We start from the raw sequence: 21,558 nt of genomic DNA, 5'->3' as shown, positions 1-21,558 counted from the left end.
TGAGGTTATTCTCAGAAAGCTCAGTATTCTGCTCTAAGCTACTTTCCCTAAAAGGAGGGACTTTAATTTATAATTAGAAGTTAGCTTTTATCTCCAGGGCTGTATATTGTGGTTAGTACTGTATACTTAAGTCTTTCAGGAAATACATCTTGGCTCATCAGCTGGTTACAATGCTAACTCAAGGATGGAACTACCAAGTTAACAGAAGCTTTTAGTACTTAAGCTAAGATACCATCATAGCCAGAAGATTGTTTAGTGACCTAATGATTTTTGTGATATCTCTAATGGATGAGATGACAAAATTAATGTTTTGTGGTGGACTATATATGCATTACCTGCCCAAGTAGTGTTATTGAGTTTGCTTTTTTGCCTGCATGTTTTCAGCTGCTGTTTTCTGAATTTTATGTCATCTGTCATCTGGGAGTTCAATATTGTTTGTCTTGCTGTGTTTGTTCATTTCATGCCTAATAATGCTCCAAATTATCTTTAACTAGTTATTTGAATTTTTTGTGCATAACACTTTGTTTTCACCTTTTTTATGACATGCTGAAAAATTTTTCAGTACTGCTTGTTGTGCAGTTTTAAGTCTTGAGCAAGTCCTTGACATGAAATAAAATTCTCTCTTCATAGTAAGGTATTTTGATGTCAGATGTTAGCCACCTTTCTTCTTGGTTTCCACTGATCCACTGCAAAATAAAACTGGTTGCATTATGTTATAAAAGTATTTTTAGGAAAGATTTTAATTTCTCATCCACTGTTTATCAGGGTTAAACTTCCTCCCATTTATCACTGAGTAAATTCTCTGTGTATAGTGTAACTGAATCATTATTTCTAGTCTGTGAATTTTGAGTTTTCCTTTCTTAGTTAACTTCGTTAATAGGTATGTTTCATTGCTGCCATTTGATTGTCATGGTCAGATAGAACATGTATTATCCGACTGGAATCTTTTAACCACAACATGCCTCAGTTTCCCCACTTCCCCTCCCCTTCCCCCCCTCCACCCAGCCCTTAATACATGAACCATGGACCTTGCCAAAGTGGAACGGCTCGTGTGCCTGATGATATACATAGTCATACCATAATTGCTGCCATAGCAAAGGGCAGCTATGAGTTTCTGAAAATGGAAAGCAGTCTCAACCTTTTAAGTAATTGTCGGGGCAACAGTATGGATGACTAAACATGGCTAGAGCCAGCTCGAGAACATTTTTTCACACAAGCAAGTCATCACATAACAACCCCCTCTTCCCCCTCCCCTCTCTCTTTCCCTTTTCCCTCATTCACTTTTACCCACTTCAGTTTATACTAATCTTGCAACTTGGTGCCACTAGCAAACCTCTCAACTTGGCACCATAAGTGGCCACTACTTATTGTCATACATCCTGTACAGAGATCTTACAGCTATGGTGACTATGGTGCCCCTCTCACCTTAGCGACCCAAGCAGTGGCTCATGTCACATGGGCCTTAAACTGGTCCTTAACATGGCATTGCTGTGCTGGCACTGCTAATGGCTGGAAGCAAGGGAAAACTACAACCATTTTTCTTTTCCAGAGTATGCAGGTCTACTATACTTGTATAGTTAATGACGATGGTACCTTCTTGGGTAAAACATCCTGGAGGTAAAATAGTCCTTCCTTTGGATCTCCAGGAGGATGTTTGTGATCACGAAATACAAAACTGTTGTTCTACAGGGATAGTGCATGGAATAAGAATTTGAAAAAGAAATGGATAGGTGAAATCAGCTGTAGTGGGGATTAGTGAAGTGCACTGGCAGAAGGAACGGGACTCCTAATCAGATAATTGGTTTGTAAACACAAAATCAAACATGGGCAATGTGGCATTAAGTCACTTACTGAACAGGGAGATAGGGATGTTGATAAGGTACTATGAGCAGCATCATATAGCCAACATCTATTACAATATTACAAGTTTATATGCCTACTAGCTTCGCAGAAGATGAGATTGAAAGAATCTACAATGAGATTAAAAGAAATTATTCAGATAGTTAAGGAAAACAAAAGTTTGATTGTGCTACAGAACTGGAATTCAATACCAAGAAAAGGAAGAGAAAGAAAAATAGTATGAGAACAAGGACTGTCTTTATTTATTTATTTTATTTACACGTCAGTTTCTGTAGGACCAAAATTAGGAGCAAATCTCCAAGGTCATGGAACGATTCAGTACATGAAATTATAACATAAAAGTAATAACAGACAAAAATAAAATGTTCATGAACCCGAAAAAAAGTCAAGCCATAAGTTTAAGTAAACACAATGAACAATACAAGAATCAGCTTAATTTTTCAAAAAACTCCTCGGCAGAATAGAAGGAGTGATCCATGAGGAAACTCTTCAGTTTTGATTTAAAATTACATGGATTACTGCTAAGATTTTTGAATTCTAGTGGTAGCTTATTGAAAATGGATGCAGCACTATACAGCACACCTTTCTGCACAAGAGTTAAGGAAGTCCAATCCAAATGCAGGTTTAATTTTTGCCAAGTATTAACTGAGTGAAAGCTGCTCATTCTTGGGAATAAGCCAATTTGTTAACTAGAAATGACAGTAAGGAATATATATATATATATTGAGAGGCCAATGTCAAAATATGCAGACTTGTGGAGAGGGGTCGACAAGAGGCTCATAAACTTACACCACTTATTGCCCAAACTGCCCACTTCTGAGCCAAAAATATCCTTTTAGAATGGGAAGAGTTATCCCAAAATATAATACCATACAACAAAAGCAAATGAAAATAAACAAAGTAGACTCATTTTTGTGTCAAACGATCACTCACTTCAGATACCATTTGAATAGTAAAAATGGCAGCATTAAGTCTTTGAACAAGATCCTGAATGTGGGCTTTCCACAAAGTTTACTATCTATCTGGACACCTTGAAATTTGAACTGTTCAGTTTCACTAATCTTATAACCATTCTGTGAAACTAAAATGTCAGGTTTTGTTGAATTGTGTGTCAGAAACCGTAAAACTTAGTCTTACTGTGATTTAGCATTCGTTTATTTTCTACAAGCCATGAACTTATGTCATGAGCTGCACTATTTGAAACTGAGCCGATGTTGCACATAATGTTGTGAGCTACTCCCCGTATTCCGTAATGCTCCAACTTCTTGAGCAATATTTTGTGATCAACACAATCAAACGCCTTGGTTAAATAAATAAAAAAAAGGCCTAGCATTTGAAGCCTTTTGTTTAACCTGTCCAGTACCTCACAGAAAAGAGAATATATTATTTTTAATTGTTACATGACTTCTAAAGCCGAACTGTACATTTGATAGCAAAGCATGTGATAAAAATGATCAATTATCCTGACATACACAGCCTTTTCAATAACCTTAGCAAACACTGATGGCATAAAAATAGATCTAAAATTGCCTACAGTATCCCTTTCTCCCTTTTTAGAAAGCAGCTTTACTACTGGGTACTTTAATTGTTCAGGAAACTGACCATTTCTAAAGGAGAAATTACAAATATGGCTAAATACAGGGCTAACATGTGCAGCACAGTACTTTAATATTCTGCTAGGCACTCCATTATATCCGTGAGAGTCCTTAGTATTGACTGATTTAATTATTAACTCAGTCTCCCTCTTGTCTGTATCACAGAGGAGTATTTCAGACATAAATCTCGGAAAGGCATTTGCCAAGAGAGTTATATGATTCCCTGTAGAAACTAAATTTTTATTTAATTCACGAGCAATGCTCAGAAAATAATTGTTAAATACTGCTCATATATCTGATTTATCAGTAACAGAAATACTTTTACTGCAGACTGACTTGATATCGTCGACCTTGTGCTGCTGACCAGACACTTCCTTCATAATTGAACACATGGTTTTAATTTTAGCCTGTGAATTAGCTATTCTGTTTGCATACCACATACTCTTTGCCTTCCTAGTAACACTTTAAGCAGCTTGCGGTACTGTTTGTAATGAGCTACTTCTAACATTTTGATATAATTCCCACTTTGTTCTACGTGATATTCTTCTACATATATCCTTATATCACTAGTCAGCCACCTGGGTTGCCTTTTACTGCTAGTACCCCTTTTAGAACATTCTAATGGAAAGCAACTCTCAACGAACATGAAAAATGTGTTAAGGAAAGCATTATATTTTTCATCTATGTTATTGGCACTATAAACATCCTGCTACTCTTTTTCCTTGATGAGGTTTAAAAAAACTCTCTATTGCTATTGGAATAACTTTCCTACATAGTTTGTAATTATATGTGACATCTGTTTGAGTTCAAAAGCCTTTTAGTGTAAAACTAGTGCATCATGGTCTGAAAGGCCCATTCACCTTTTACTAACAGAATGCCCATCTAGTAATGAAGAAAGAATAAAAATATTTTCTATGGCTGTGCTACTGTTCCCCTGCACCCTGTCTGCATCAGATCATATGAATTTAGGAGATCTACCAGCATCCTTTTTCTTGCACCATCATATACAAAATTTATGGTACTTCCTATAATGTGAATCAAGAACCCTCTCTTGCTTGAGCAGAAATGCTCCAAAGTCAGAGTTAGGGGACCTATAAACAACAACAATTAGAAGTTTAGTTTCACTATATTCAATTGCCCCTGCACAACATTCAAATATCTCTTCAGTGCAGTGCCGTGATACTTCTATAGACTCAAATGGAATACTGTTTTTTACATAAATGGCCATTCCCCCACCCAGCAAGGAACTTCTAGAAAAACAGCCAGCTAATCTGTATCCTGATAAAGGAAGCCTCTGAATTGTCAAATTATGTAAGTGGTGCTCTGATATACCAATAATTTCAGAGTCAACATCTATAAGCAGTTCACTAACTTTATCTCTGATACCTCTTATATTTTGATGAAATATTCTAATTCCTTCTCTACTTGGAAACATGATGTCCTCTGAAGGTGATTCCTTAGTTAGAGAGACTTCCTTTAAGCAGGTATACCTATCAGCTGACTTCAGTCTAAGGAAGGTGCAGCTCTGACACCAACTATTATGGGAATTTTTCCATGAGTGATCCCACCACCACTCACTACACTGTCACCTACAAGCTTTGCCAGCCTGCTCTTCCCAAACCTATTGAGCTGCAGGCCCTGCATGCCTAGTGAAACCCAATCTACCGATGGACTCAACTGGCACCACTGAAATTTGACCCATGCCCTCTGCTGCCATTGCCCTCTCCAGCCCCATGTTAAAGTGCCTATCAGCCGCATTAAGATGAAGCTGATCATGATGCTGAAACAGTTGCACAAAATGCGCATTAATGCCACCTGTTTGAGTAGCTATCTTTACCAGGTCACCACCTACACCATGTTCCCTGTCCCTATCAAGACTATTCCCTGCCCCACCCACAATCACTACCTGATCCTCCTTCGTAAAATTACTACATAACTCCCCTGTGCTGTCAGTCACCTGAGACAAGCCTGCACTAGGCTTCGCAATGCCAGTGAACTGGTACTCACTCCCCAGCACTTCCTGCAACTGCTGGCCCACACCTCTACTCTGTGAACTACCTAGCAGCAGAACCTTCTTCTTTCTCTTAGACTTTGCAACTGACCTAGGCCTCCTAACTGCTGAGGATTGCTGCATGTTCCCTACACCTACAGCCACAAGGGGCTCCTCTCCACTCAACTCTGACAGTTGGTCAAATCTATTGCATATATGCAAAATATATTTGTCTGAAAACCTCATCCTCCTTGCTGCCTCCTTGCCAACTGCCAGTTCCCACTCCCCAGCACCCTTCACCCTCTTCAATCTATCCGGCTCCTCCTTTGTGTGTTGTAACTGCACCTGAAGGGCACAGATCTTATGCTCCTGCTCCTCTATCAACTTATTTCTACTACAGATTCTGCATTCCCAGGAGAGTATCTCACTAAAATGCCCACTGGCTTCCCCATTGAAAATGCTTTGAACAAATCCCACACTGTAACCCACTGTTCACAAATCTATGACAGAGCCCACACTTCTCACTCATGGTAAAATTTTACAGTAACTGAAAGAAACTATATGTCTACATTACCTAAGTTCAGTTATACTAGTAGAACTATTTATAAAACTAACAATAGTGGTCTCAAAATTCTTTCTCTATTAAGAAAGCAACTATTTGTATTAATACTACCAACCCACAACTAATACCAATACCAACAAAACTTCACAAAATTATTAGCTAGAACCAAAAATTCAAGCAGCCACTGGAACACTCAACGAAGATAAAACATTGAATGAAAATTTTACTGAAATATTTCACTAGCAACAATAAGAAATGTCAGCTGAAAACTAAAGTACAAAATTTACTAAATGACTTCAATGCATAGGAAACTCTAGAAAACACAGCGAGCAAACGTTTCCAAAAGTTTATTAAATCATTATTTCACCACAAACAGCACGCTGCTGAAAACTATTAAATTTAATAACATTATATCAGTGCACAAATAACTTTGTCAGTAGCTAGCTCTATAACCACTACAGCTGCAACTGAACACTGCAAAATTTAAACACACTACGAGATGTGAGACTTTGACGAATGACGTAAGTAGACTCATGAATAACAGACCACTTGAGTCAATAACACAGGGAGAAAGACTGAGATTAATGAAAATACACTAACACGTTACTTTTACAGCAAATATTAACACAAATAAACTTTAAAATAAGTAACTGAAGACTAAAATTTTATAAAATATTGACGACCAATTTCAACAGCAGTCCAGCACACATGATGTCACACCAAAGATTCCTCCTTGAGGACTGCTGCCTTACCATGGCAAAAGGTTTGTGCACTTTGCTATGGCTCAGAGTGTTATGCTGGTGGGAACTTAGCCTCCTGTCATGGTCACCCTAGCCAGACAGATCTCTTGGACAGGAGTCAGATGAAGAGGAGTTCACAACGTAGGGAGCAGGGGGGCTCTTAGTTGAAGGGAAGCCAACCCTCCAAGAGAAGACAACCTCGATAAAAAATGTGGAAGGACAAGCTACAAAGCTGGAGAGATGAATCCATAGCCATAGTGAAAGCAGCCATCTAAGGGGAGACAAAACATGGTGCTGGGAAACATAAAGATGGCAGCCTCATCTCCTAGATACTGTGCCTACAGGTCGGTATCCTGCAGCAGAGAAATTACGACATTGCTCACAAAAATAAAGTAGAAAAATAGACTTAACTTTTGCAAAGAAAGGATAAGAATAAAAGAAACTGGAAAATTTTGAAAAGTAGTCATGTGGGATGTTAGAGAAAAGAGCACAAAAGAATTAAACACTGCAAAAAGTAATAGAGCTGTAATGTCTGAAACAAAGAAGAAATCACAAGGCACTAAAGACATTAACGGTTATATTATAATATACAATGAAGTAAGTAGAACTGACCAGGTATGAGTTGGAGTTGTTGTTATGATCAAAAGTACCCACAGAAAATGGCCCCAATAACATACATTTATAAATGAAAGACTGATACATACACTGTCCAGTCACATTAATGTTACCACTTGTCAAAAGCCTGAATAACAACCATTTTCAGTGCAGACCACTGAGAGATATGTGGCAAGAGAGTCAGTAAGGTTCTGGAAGGTACTGACAGGGATTTAGAGCCATGCTGACCACAGTGTCTTGGCCAGCTATGCTAGGTTTCTCAGTTGAGGATCCATGGTGTGAATAGCCCTATTGAGCCCCACAGATTCTCAGTTGGGTTTAAATTTAGGGAGTCTGGCAGCCAGAGGTGTATGGTAAACCAATCCTTGTGCTCTTCAAACCATGCATGTACACTGTGAACTGTGTGACATGTTGCATTGTCCTGCTTGTAGATGCCATCATACTGAGGAAAAACAAATTGCATGTAGGAGTGGACATGGTTCCCAAGGAAGGATACACACTTGTATGTACCTTCCAGAGTGATGAGATCACCCAGGGAATGCCATGAAAATGTTTCCCAGCCTCCTCTGGCCTGGACTCTTCTGATGATCCAATGACCATCTGTCTGATTGTGTATAGAACATGATTCACCCAGAAAGGTCACCTGTCATCACTCAGTGGACGTCCAGTTGCAGTAATGGTGTGTAAATTCCAACTTTCGTCACTGATGAACAGCAGTCAGAATGGACGCATGAACCAAGTGCCTGCTGTGTAGGCCCATATGCAGCAACATTCGCTGAATGGTCATTGAGAAGACACTGTTTGTAACGCCTTTTTCATCTGGGTCATCAGTTTCTCAGCAGTTGCACATCTACTCACCCATGCATATCTCCTCAGCTGTCATTCCCCCTCATCATCTGTGCCCTGTGGTTGTCTTGTTGCTGGGTTTGGATAGTCCACATTATCATGCACAGTATACTTAACTGCGGCAGTTCACAAATACTTTACACTTAGCTAGTTTGGAAATGCTGCCATCCTTGGCTTGATAGCTGCTGATCATGTCCTTTCAACGTCAGATAAATTGCTCTATTTCCACATGAATGCACTGTTTCCCTCTGACATGCTTTATATACTCTCCATTCCTAGCGCTGATTGTGAGTGATGCACGTTGATGTTGATCACAGGTGCTGGTCACATTAATGTGAGTGAACCATGTATAAGGTTGAACATAAGGGGAACAGGTGAATATAACCGGTGTGTACACACCAGAGAAGTGAAAGAGAGAACAAAAGCATTCAACCTATTATCAATTATTCAATTAATGGAATATCTAAAGCAGAATAATTAATAATTGATGGGGATTTCAATACTAGTATAGGTAAATCTACCATTAAAACAATAGTGGGGCCACATGAAGAACACAAAAAGCCATAATGGAGATCAGTTAATAGATTTTTCTGTTTTCAACAACTTAAGAATAACAAATAAGTTTTCCCACATAAATTTACATGGAGTGCTAGGGGTACTAGATTTATAATAAAATATGTTACTGCAACTGAGAAAGTCACTTACTTAATAGAATGCACCAGAGTCTACAGAGGATATGAAGTCAGTAATGTTAGTACTGCCCATTTCCTGGTAATATCAAAACTAAGCATCCCATTGGATAGCAATAAAAACATTTGATAAAAGCTAAGACAAGAGGAAGTTAATGCAATACATTGCTACAAGATCAAAGCATTACATGGTTACACAGAAAATGTTTAGATGAAATACTGAAACGAATTGAAGAAAAACTTGACATTAATGAAGAATTGGGAAGAAAAAGAAAGAACAGTTCAAGGAGCTGTTGGTGAAGCTTTAGGGAAAAGGATAAAATATATAAACAAAAGGAGACTCCCAGTCTGGAACCAAGAACTAGCAAACATCAAACATTGTGAGAAACAAGCTTACCTGAAATATCTCCAGTCAAGGAAATAAGAAGATTATATTGAGTATAAGTGGCAAACAGCAGTGGTTAGAAGGGAAGCAGGAAAAATAAAACAACAATACTAGGAAATATTCTGAGCAAAATGGAGCATGATGTATATGGGCAACAGACTAAAGCCTTAGGGGGAAAAAAGGACAGGTATACACTCGCACACACACACACACACACACACACACACACACACACACACACACACACACATATCCATCTGCACATATACGGACACAGGCAGACATATGTAAATGCGAAGAGGTTGGGCAGAGATGTCAGTCAAGGCAGAAGTACAGAGGCAAAGATGTTGTTGAATGACAGGTGAGGTACAAGGGGCGGCAACTTGAAGTTAGCAGAGGTTGAGGCCTGGTGGGTAATGGGAAGAGAGAATATATTGAAGGGCAAGTTCGCATCTCCGGAGTTTTGATAGGTTGGTGTCAGTGGGAAGTATCCAGATAACCCGGACGGTGTAACACTGTGCCAAGATGTGCTGGCTGTGCACCAAGGCATGTTTAGCCAGAGGGTGATCCTCATTACCAACAAACACTGTCTGCCTGTGTCTGTTCATGCGAATGGAGAGTTTGTTGCTGGTCATTCCCACATAGAAGGCTTCACAGTGTAGGCATGTCAGTAGGTAAATTACGTGGGTGCTTTCACACGTGGCTCTGCCTTTGATCGTGTACACCTTCTGGGTTACAGAACTGGAGTAGGTGGTGGTGGGAGGGTGCATGGGACAGGTCTTACACCAGGGGCAGTTACAAGGGTAGGAGCCAGAGAGCAGGGAAGGTGGTTTCAAGATTTCATAGGGATGAACCAAGAGGTTACGAAGGTTAGGTGGACGACAGAAAGACACTCTTGGTGGAGTGAGGAGGATTTCATGAAGGATGGATCTCATTTCAGGGCAGAATTTGAGGAAGTCGTATCCCTGCTGGAGAGCCACATTAAGAGTCTGATCCAGTTCCGGAAAGTATCCTGGCACAAGTGGGGCACTTTTGGGGTTCTTCTGTGGGATGTTCTGGGTTTGAGGGGATGAGGAAGTGGCTCTAGCTATTTGCTTCTGTACCAGGTCGGGAGGGTAGTTGCGGGATGCGAAAGCTGTTTCAGGTTATTGGTGTAATGGTTCAGGGATTGAGAACTGGAGCAGATTTGTTTGCCTCGAAGACCTAAGCTGTAGGGAAGGGACCGTTTGATGTGGAATGGGTGGCAGCTGTCATAATGGAGGTACTGTTGCTCGTTAGTGGGTTTGATATGGATGGATGTGTGAAGCTGGCCATTGGACAGATGGAGGTCAAGTGGCAAGGGATCTGGAGTAGGACCAGATGAACCTGATGGAACCAAAGGAGTTGAGGTTGGAGAGGAAATTCTGGAGTTCTTCTTGACTGTGAGTTCAAATCATGAAGATGTCATCAATAAATCTGTACCAAACTTTGGGTTGGGAGGCTTGGGTAACCAAGAAGGCTTCCTCTAAGTGACCCATAAATAGGTTGGCATATGAGGGAGCCATCCTGGTACCCATGGCTGTTCCCTTTAATTGTTGGTATGTCTGGCCTTCAAAAGTGAAGAAGTTGTGGTTTAGGATGAAGCTGGCTAAGGTAATGAGGAAAGAGGTTTTAGGTAGGGTAGCAGGTGATTGGCGTGAAAGAAAGTGCTCCTTTGCAGTGAGGCCCTGGACGTGCAGGATATTTGTGTATAAGGAATTGGCATCAATGGTTACAAGGATGGTTTCCAGGGGTAACAGATTGGGTAAAGATTCCAGGCGTTGGAGAAAGTGGTTGGTGTCTTTGATGATGGATGGGAGACTGCGTGTAATAGGTTGAAGGTGTTGATCTACGTAGGCAGAGATACATTCTGTGGGGGCTTGGTAACCAGCTACAATGGGGTGGCTGGGATGTTTGGGTTTGTGAATTTTAGGAATTAGGTAGAAGGTAGGGGTGCGGGGTGTCGGTTGGGTCAGGAGGTTGATGGTGTCAGGTGAAAGGTTTTGTAGGGGGCCTAAGGTTCTGAGGATTCCTTGAAGCTCCACCTGGAGATCAGGAATGGGATTACCTTGGCAAACTTTGCATGTAGCGTTGTCTGAAAGCTGACGCAGTCCCTCAGCCACATACTCCTGACAATCAAGTATCGCCGTCATGGAATGCTTGTCAGCCGGAAGAATGACGATGGATGGGTCAGCCTTCAGATCACGGATAGCCTGGGCTTCAGCTGTGGTGATGTTGGGAGTAGGATTAAGGTTTTTCAAGAAAGATTGAGAGGCAAGGCTGGAAGTGAGAAATTCCTGGAAGGTTTGGAGAGGGTAATTTTGAGGAAGAGGAGGTGGGTCCCGCTGTGACGGAGAATGGAACTGTTCCAGGCAGGGTTCAATTTGGATAGTGTCTTGGGGAGTTGGAGTAGGATTAGGATTATTTTTCTTCGTACAGAAGCAAATAGCTAGAGCCACTTCCTCATCCCCTCAAACCCAGAACCACCCACAGAAGAACCCTAAAGTGCCCCACTTGTGACAGGATACTTTCCGGGACTGGATCAGACTCTGAATGTGGCTCTCCAGCAGGGATATGACTTCCTCAAATCCTTCCCTGAAATGAGATACCAACTGACATGCCTACACTGTGAAGCCTTCTATGTGTGAATTACCAGCAACAAACTGTCCATTCGCATGAACAGACACAGGCAGACAGTGTTTGTTGGTAATGAAGATCATCATGTGGCTAAACCTGCCTTGGTGCACGGCCAGCACATCTTGGCACAGTGTTACACTGTCTGGGTTATCAGGATTCTTCCCACTGAAACCAACCTATCAGAACTCTGGAGATGCGAACTTGCCCTTCAATATATTCTCTCTTCCCATTACCCACCAGGCCTCAACATCCACTAATTTCAAGTTGCCGCCCCCTTGTACCTCACCTGTCATTCAACAACATCTTTGCCTCTGTACTTCGGCCTCGACTGACACCTCTGCCCAACCTCTTTGCATTTACATATGTCTGCCTGTGTCTGTATATGTGTGGATGGATATGTGTGTGTGTCTGAGTGTATACTTGTCCTTTTTTCCCCCTAAGGTAAGTCTTTCTGCTCCGAGGACTGGAATGACTCCTCGTCCTCTCCCTTAAAACCCACATCCTTCTGTCTTTCCCTCTCCTTCCCTCTTTCCTGATGAAGCATCCTTGGGTTGTGAAAGCTTGAAATTTGTGTGTGTGTTTGTGTGTTTTTATTGTGTCTATCAACATACCAACGCTTTCTCATTTTTTGCATGAAGTGACCCCACCTAGCAACAAAAAACCAATGTCATATTATGGCCCCTGTTGTAACAAGCAACATTTTATCCCACAAACTTTTCAGCTACTATCATACTTTCAGATATATATCTTTTTTGTTGCTAGGTGGGGTCACTTCAGAGATATGAAGGTCAACTTTGTTTTTTTAAATGGGATGCTATTGTTTGATACTTATTTTCTGGGAGCGGCTATCGAGATGAATCCAGTGATGTGTAATAGAAAAGTCTTTGAAGATCAACGATGGTCACAAAGGTGGCATGAACATCCATTTACAGAAGGTGTTCGAACTGATGACCCTTGGTAACAATGCAGTGTTGCAATCTTCTTATCATGGACTAAGTGGTATTCCTTATCACTGTGTGTGAGTTACAGCTTCCACAACTGTTGGTATGCGAAGTCTCAGTTCTTTCACTGTTGTTGGTAATGGAGGCCCATAAATAGAGTATTTTATGAACCCTCACAAGAAATTATCACATACAGTCAGGTCCGATGCCCTTGGAGGTCTGTAATGTAAGGCTGAATCATTTGGTCCAATGTGACCAATTCATCATTCAGAAATCCTTTGATTTAAAAATTCCCACACTTTCAGATGCCAGTGTGGCAGTGCCACATCCTGTTGGTAAATTAAGTCATTCAAATCAATCTCCAACTGTGGGTGGAAAAGAAAGTTCTCAAGCATATTGAGATATGTGTTTCCTGTATCAGTGTTCTTAATGTATAAAAATCGACCGTACACCTTTTCTTGTGAAACAGTCCAAAACACATTAAATTTTGGAGAGACCCTATCATGTTGTACCACTTCATGTGGTTATTCCATACCCCATATTCTCATATTATGATGGTTCACCTTTCCATTTAAATGGAATGTTGCCTCATCACTAAACACTAAATGTGGACGAAAACTGTCATCCTTCATCTTGCCAAGAACGAAATTACAGAACTCCACACATTGTTTGTCAGCTTCACAAAGAGCTTGCAATAGCTGAATTTTGTATGGTTTCATGTGTAAACATTGATGCAACACATGTCAGACAGACACTGGGGGCATGTTGAGCTGTTGAGCTGCGTGGCTAACAAATATCCATGGACTCCTTGTGAAACTATGTCAGATTCATTCGACATCTGTGTCAGACACTCTGAAATGGCCTGGTGATTTGTCTTTACACAAACAAACTGTTTCTCAGAATTGTTCATGTCATGTCTAATGCTCTGTTCTATAGGAGGATCCACACCATACCTAGTATGAAAGTCATGCGTGACAGTTATTACTGACCCACACTGTGCAAAACGTAGAATACAAAATGCTCGCTGTTGTCCCAACACCATTTTTACTAGAACTGAAGTGGGAGCACATTGCTGCTGCCTGATGGGCACCATGTAAAACTTGTGGTTTTGCTCTTCCCAACAGCACATTGTTCACACACATATCTCAAATAACACAAGAGTTACGATTCTTTAAAATTGGATGATCTTTTTCATAGGCCCTGTATTATGCAAATAGAAGCAGCAGTAGATGAAGTGACATATGAGATATGATACTGTGAGAAGAATTTCACACATTACTGAAAGACCTAATCTAAAATAAGGCCTCCAGAGGAAATAATATTTCCTCAGCATTATTCAGATCTTTGGGAGACCCAGTCATGACAGAACTACTTAATCTGGTGAGCACAATATATGAGATAGAGTAAGTACCATTAGAACTTACAGAAGAATATAACACTTCCAATTCCAAAAATTCAAAAAAATTGTGAATATTAACAAACAGTCAATTTAATAAGTCATGGAGGAAAAGGCAAAACATGACCTAGGAAAAGGTCAGTTTGGGTTCCAGAGGAATGTAGAAAAATATGAGGCAGTACTAACATTTCAACTTAGAGGATAAGTTAAAGAAGAGCAAACCTAGGTTTATTGCATATGTAGATTTAGAGAAAACATTTGACAATGCTGACTATACTACACTCTTTGAAATTCTGATGATAGCAGCAATAAAATACAGGGAACAAAAGCATTCACTACATGTATGGAGAGCTACCTGCCATTGTAACAGTCAAAGGACATGAAAGGGACGCAGTAGTTGAGAAATGTGATAGGTTTGTAGTCTGTACCCTGAGTTACTCTGTTTGTACATTGAGCAACCTGCAAGGAAACCAAAGACAAATTTGGAAAGGGAATTAACATTAAGAGAGAAGAAATAAAAAAACTTTGAGCTTTGCCAATGACATAGTAATTCTGACAGAAATGGAAAAGGTCTTGGAAAGCAGCTGAACAGAATGGATAGTGTCTTGAAACCTGGTTATAAGATGAACATAAACAAAAGGAAACCAAAATTAATAGTGTATATTTGAATTAAATCAGGTGACGTGGAGGAAATCAGATATGGAAGTGGGACATTAAAAGTAACATGAATTTTGCTGGTTAGGCAACAAAATAATTGATGACAGTTGACAGGATGTAAAATGCAGACTGGTAGCAGTACTAAAAGCATTGCTTAAAAATAGCTATGTGTAACTACTGAATATAAATTTAAATGTTAGGAAGTCTTTTCTGTAGGTATTTGTCTGGAGTGTAGTTTCATATGGAACTAGAATGTGGATGACAAGCATTTCAGAAAAGGGACTTTTGAAATGTGGAGATTAGAAGAATGCTGCAGGCTATATGAGTAGACAGTAACTAATGAAGGGGCAGTGAACCAATTTATGGCACAATGTGACTAAAAGAAGGGATCTGTTGACAGGATACATTGTGAGGCATCAAGAAATAATCAATCTGGAATCTGAGAGAGGTGCGGAAGGTAAAAATTGTAGAGGGAGACCAAGACCTGAACACAGTAAACAGAGTCAAATGGATGTATGTTGTAATAGTCTCATGAGTAGCAAGGCAATCAGGTACAGTAACTGTAATATATTACATGTGCACCAAAGGTTTCGTAGTGGCTGCCTTTTGTGTGGTCAGTATATGACTTAATCCATTGGCTTGACTCCTTAGTATCAGATGGGTCAGTCATGCACTGTCACTTTAAAGTTCATACACACATGTGGAAAACTAACATTAGTTTGAGATATCTGACTGATTCAAGTGTCTGACAAGTGCATCAGTTAAATTAATGTTTTCATTGAGTCCATGGAAAAGAGTATTTGATTGATTGACTGTTTGATTTATGCAGGGAGACAAAACATGAGTGATCTTAGATCACTACAGCCTGAACCAAAACTGAGTTTATTGTGCAATTTCTTTCCCTGTAATTCTAGTAATGCCAGCCACTACCTTTAATGAGTAGTAGTCCTGTTGCCTTATTACTAGTAATTTATTATAAAGTTTATTAGCAATTAATAACCTGATTATTCTGTCTTTTGGTCTTGCATTGGAAGATTAAATGTTGTCCTGTTTCGTTATCCTCATGTCATAGTCTGCACTTCCTTCTCTATACCCATCATGTGTAGGTGTTTTTTTTAAAGTTCCCATTGCCAGTCATCAGTCATACAATAAGTTTATTTTGTCTGCTGTTCCAGCCCAGGATTAAACCTACTTTTCTTGAAACATGACTTCAGTATTATTAGCTTACCATGTTTCTGTTTTTGGATCGTAGCCCTATATTCTGCATGCTGCCTCCTAATCCAGCTATATTGTTTAATTCATACCATTGCCTTAGTGATGGGTAGGACAGGTTCTGGACCAACAAACGGGATCATCACACCTGTCCCAGGCAGCCTATCAGACTCTTCATTGCCAGAGATTCCTGAGTGATCAACAACCTTCAGCTGTTTTATCGTGTTGCCTTCCCCTAGCATCACAGGGGCTTCATGGCATTCAGAAATGGTCTTTGAACTCACTGCAGAAAGATTTCACAGCTGCTTGGCTGTCTGAATGAATGTAAGTGCAATGATCCTCAAAGCATCTCTACAAATTGCCGTCTGTGTAGACTCTGATAGCAGATATGTCTGCCTGGAATACTGTTGCCAGCTTCCCTAGAGAGACTGCTATGTCTAGTCTAGGCCGTGCCTCATGCGACCTGGTCCTGGCTCCTTTGTTTACGTTCATCAGTAAACCAGACTCTGTGTCCTGAGAGGTATCAAGGTTTGTTCTTCCACTGCTCACTACTTACAATTATTGCCTTGAAAAGTTTATTAAAGCAGTTATAAGTTGTAGTACAGTCAGCCAGAGTTTCCCTGACCATTAACATATTTACCACATTCATTATATTGATGTGGGATTCTGAATTTCTTAAAGACTTCCTGTTATTTTTAAGTTTTTGACATGTATGCCCCTGGTACTGCCTCCATTGTAACCTAAAGAGCTAACGGGCATGTGTCTGGCATGGTCTCCATCCCAGTAGCGGCTGTGTTGTTATTTGCCCTGTTACAGCTAAGCAGGCCACTCTCTGAACTTGCCAAGCTCCCTAACATCCACCTTATGTTGTACTTTATTCCGCCATACTGTAGCCCCATAGCTTGTCATAGGTCTCATTACAGTGGTGTGTATCCAGTAGATGCTCCTGCGGCTGAAACCCCAGTTTTTACCACAGGCCCTTCTAGTGCAAACTTTTGTATGATTACCCTCCAGTCGCCTGTTGACCTTCATGTTCAGTGCCCATACTTTCTCAAACAGAGTCTTTGGAGACGTTGTAGTTGCCAAAATCATATCTATGTGGTCTTGAAGAGCTCAGCCACTGCGTGGACCAGCAGATTTGCCTCCTCTCATGGAGATGTCTTTGGCATCATCTCCTTAAGTCAACCCAATGTTCCCATCCACTCACAGACAAGGATTTGAACAGCTTTGCCAGATAGACCCTCCTAAATTTGGGGCCTGGACTTGCATCACCTCCCCCTCCCACTACCTCAGATGATCTACTCGAAGAAAGCCATATCAACAACCTCCACCTGCTACAGTTTGATGTTTGTCAGTAGATATCTCAGTTGAATAACTGCCATCCTGGAAACGGAAACTGCTATACTATAGGCCTGTTTCCCTATTTCTTGCCTCGGATTTGTCTGGATTTGATTACCATGAGAAGCAGGCATACTGCACTCCTGTGTTCTCTTGCTGTCTGTCTTGGAGGTAGAAGGTGCCTTCTTCACTCTGAGACAGTCTTTTTTGGTTGTTGTAGGTTTGAGACCTTTTAATTTCCTCCATTTACGTTTGGGAAGCCATTTTCTCTTTCGTTTTCCCTTTATTCTTTGAGAAATTTTCTTCTCTGAGCCTCAGACAAGGATTTGATGTTGACCCTGTCCAACTTCTCAGTGATGTTTCAGTGACGTTCAGTTCGGTTGTGGAAAGAACTTCCATTGGCTCCAACTCTGGTGCCTCTTCATATCCCTCAATCTTTTTTGTTTGTTTTGTTCTGTATTCTCCATTTTGGTCCCATGAGTACTGTGGATTTATTAGACTGACACCACAGAACTCACACAGTGCAAGCCTAATTACTCAGGGAGGTTACCTTGTGTCTCTGAGGCTCCGTTCACCACACATCTCTCCATATGCCACACACCTCTCAGCACAGATGGCATCACACATTGTGCTGGGTACCTGGGGAGGGACTATGAGATGGCTGTGGGAGAGATGGTGCATTGTGAGAAGTTCTTCATCTGGTTCATCTGCTACGTTTACATCTACATGTACATATACAGTCCACTAGCCACCAAGCGGTGAGTGGCGGAGGGCAGAATTCGCGTCAAAGTCATATTCACCTGTCTCTGTTCCACTCACGGATCACACGAGAGAAAAATGACTGTCTGAACGCCTCAGTACGAGCTCTAATTTCCCTTATCTTTGAGGCCTGTATGTCATGGGAGACCCAGCCAGTAACTGCGCTACTGCTGGCATGGCCCTCAGCTTGACATTAACACGAAAGTCTCTCCATCTGCACAGTCGGTTCTTTAACAAGGTGGTGTCCCCTGGAGAGGAGGATTGCTTTTGCTTGCATACTATACACACATACTTCACTCTTTCCCGTTGTACTTGTGCCATGACTAGTGTTGCCAACTTTTTTAGAGACAAATAACGTTGTTTCCATTTTTTGTAGTTCAGTGTTGTATAACAAATGCCTGTCACTATTTATGTTACTAAGCAAGGTGACACAACGGTCAGCACACTGGACTCGCATTTGAGAGGACGACGTTTCAAATCCGTGTCTGGTCATCCAGATTTAGGTGTTCCGTGATTTTCCTATATTGCTTCCAGCAAACGAATGAATGGTTCCTTCGAAACGGCAATGTCGATTTTTTTCCCCATTCTTAAACAGTCCCAGCTCTAATGACCTCGATGTCGACGGATGTTAATGTTCCTTTCCTTTGTTTTCCTTTAATCTTTATGTTCCTCCAATCTTAACTACAGATATCTGATGATATATTATTATATTACAAAAGTAAGTGTACAATGCGTGTGACGCTAAAACTCAGAAACGAGTCTCAGTAAAATCAAGGGAATTATATAGTGTGGTAGTCCTCTATCCCCCATCCATGAAGGAGGTTCCTCTTTTTACCTGAATGCTGTGCTTTTGAAGATATAAGGACTGGGAAGTTTCGCCCTCTAGAAATTTCTAGAACATTCAGGAACATTCGAGAGTATTCGATAACATTCCAGAACATTCGAGAATATTCGAGAGCGTTCCACAACATTTTATAATGTTCGGGAATCTTCCACAATGATCCAGAATGTTCTGGAATAGTCTGGAACATTTGGGAACATTCCAGAATGTTCGGGAACATCCTAGATCTTTTTGGAACAGTCCAGAACACTCTCGAATGTTGTGGAATGTTCTGGAACGTTGTGGACCATTTGAAGCCTCTTTGGTACGTTCTGGAATTCGCCACTGGTGGGGTTACCCGTGGTATGGGTGCATAAAGCAAATCCCGTCGTGGATTCGAACGTTAGTTTCTAATCAGTGACGAAGGGAGGAACCGACAAAGTGCAGTGAGGGAAAAAAACAGACAGTGAAGTGTAAATAGTCAAAGTGATACAGTGGCTGAATATAAATCGAAATTAAAGTGTGTAAAGTCTACTTAGTTTATTTGTTAGTAAAAAGTTGATTTGATTTATATTTGAGACAAAGCCCAAACGTAAAAAAGGAGAAGATTTTTTCAGTCCTGAAGCAAAACACGAAAACAAAAGGAACAGCGAAAAAACTAAACAGACGAAGAGCGCTGAGCATTTTTAAATTGCCAATGAACGAGAATGAGCACCGAGAGAAGCAGAGAAACCAAAGAACAATGAAATGAACTAATTGAAGTATCAAGAACTGTTTCACAGTCTTATACACTACTGGCCATTAAATTTGCTACACCAAGAAGAAGTGCAGATGATAAACTGGTATTCATTGGACAAATATATTATACTAGAACTGACATGTGATTACGTTTTCACGCAATTTGGATGCATAGAACCTGAGAAATCAGTACCCAGAACAACCACCTCTGGCCGTAATAACGGCCTTGATACGCCTGGGCATTGAGTCAAACAGAGCTTGGATGGCGTGTACAGGTAGAGCTGCCCATGTAGCTTCAACACGATACCACAGTTCATCAAGAGTAGTGACTGGCGGATTGTGACGAGCCAGTTGCTCGCCCACCATTGACCAGACGTTTTCAGTTGGTGAGAGATCTGAAGAATGTGCTGGCCAGGGCAGCAGTTGTACATTTTCTGTATCCAGAAAGGCCCACACAGGACCTGCAACATGCGGTCGTGCATTATCCTGCTGAAATGTAGGGTTTCACAGGGACCGAATGAAGGGTAGAGCCACGGGTCGTAACACATCTGAAATGTAACGTCCAAAGTGCCGTCAATGCGAACAAGAAGTGACCGAGATGTGTAACCAGTGGCACTCCACACCATCACGCCGGGTGATAGGCCAGTGTGGTGATGACGAATACATGCTTCCAATGTGCGTTCTCTGCTATGTCGCCAAACATGGATGCGACCATCATGATGCTGTAAACAGAACCTGTATTCATCCGAAAAAATGACGTTTTGCCAGTCGTGCAACCAGGTTCGTCGTCGAGTACACCAGCGCTCCTGTTTGTGATGCAGCATCAAGGGTAACCGCAGCCATGGTCTCCGAGCTGGTAGTCCATGCTGCTGCAAACGTCGCCGAACTGTTCGTGCAGATGGTTGTTGTCTTGCATACGTCCCCATCTGTTGACTCAGGGATCGAGACGTGGCTGCACGATCCGTTACAGCCATGCGGATAAGATGCCTGTCATCTCGACTGCTAGTGACGAGGCCGTTGGGATCCAGCACGGCGTTCCGTATTACCCCCCTGAACCAACCGTTTCCATATTCTGCTAACAGTCATTGGATCTCGATAAACGCGAGCAGCAATGTCGCGATACGATAAACCGCAGTCGCGATACGATAAACCGCAGTCGCGATAGGCTACAATCCGATCTTTCTCAAAGTCGGAAACGTGATGGTACGCGTTTGTCCTCCTTACATGATGCATCACAACAACGTTTCACCAGGAAACGCCGTTGAACTGCTGTTTGTGGTCTATAGTCATCGAGTTGTTTAGAACCACACAAACGTATTACAATCAATTGAATACAAATTTGAAGTAGAATTTGTATGTGTCAACGTTACCAGGTTATTTCAAATCAGCCTAATAATGGCTACTTCATCAAGAAGATCATGTGTGAATGTTCGTGATGGGTTTTGTTACATCTATGCCTCTCTGACTGTCAAAAGCAAAAGCAAACCTATCTTATTTTGGCATAAAGCTAGAAGACCAGGACGAAATTTTTGCTCCACATGTGTTGCATGTTCGAGGAAATTGACAAAAGGTAATCAGAAATATTTGCCATTCGGGATTCCAGTGGTATGGAGAGACAAGAAAACTGTGTGGGTGATTGCTATTTTTGTGTGGTGAAGGTTTGTGGGCACGACAAGAACAGTATGAAGCGACCTGTTTATCCAAATCCAAAACGACCCGTGGTCCTAACATTCTCTACTTTAGGCTCTTCAGCATCATCA

The sequence above is a fragment of the Schistocerca serialis genome, chromosome 2 (assembly GCF_023864345.2).
Source record: "Schistocerca serialis cubense isolate TAMUIC-IGC-003099 chromosome 2, iqSchSeri2.2, whole genome shotgun sequence".
Taxonomy (NCBI): domain Eukaryota; kingdom Metazoa; phylum Arthropoda; class Insecta; order Orthoptera; family Acrididae; genus Schistocerca; species Schistocerca serialis.
Note: the sequence above shows the minus strand (reverse complement) of the source record.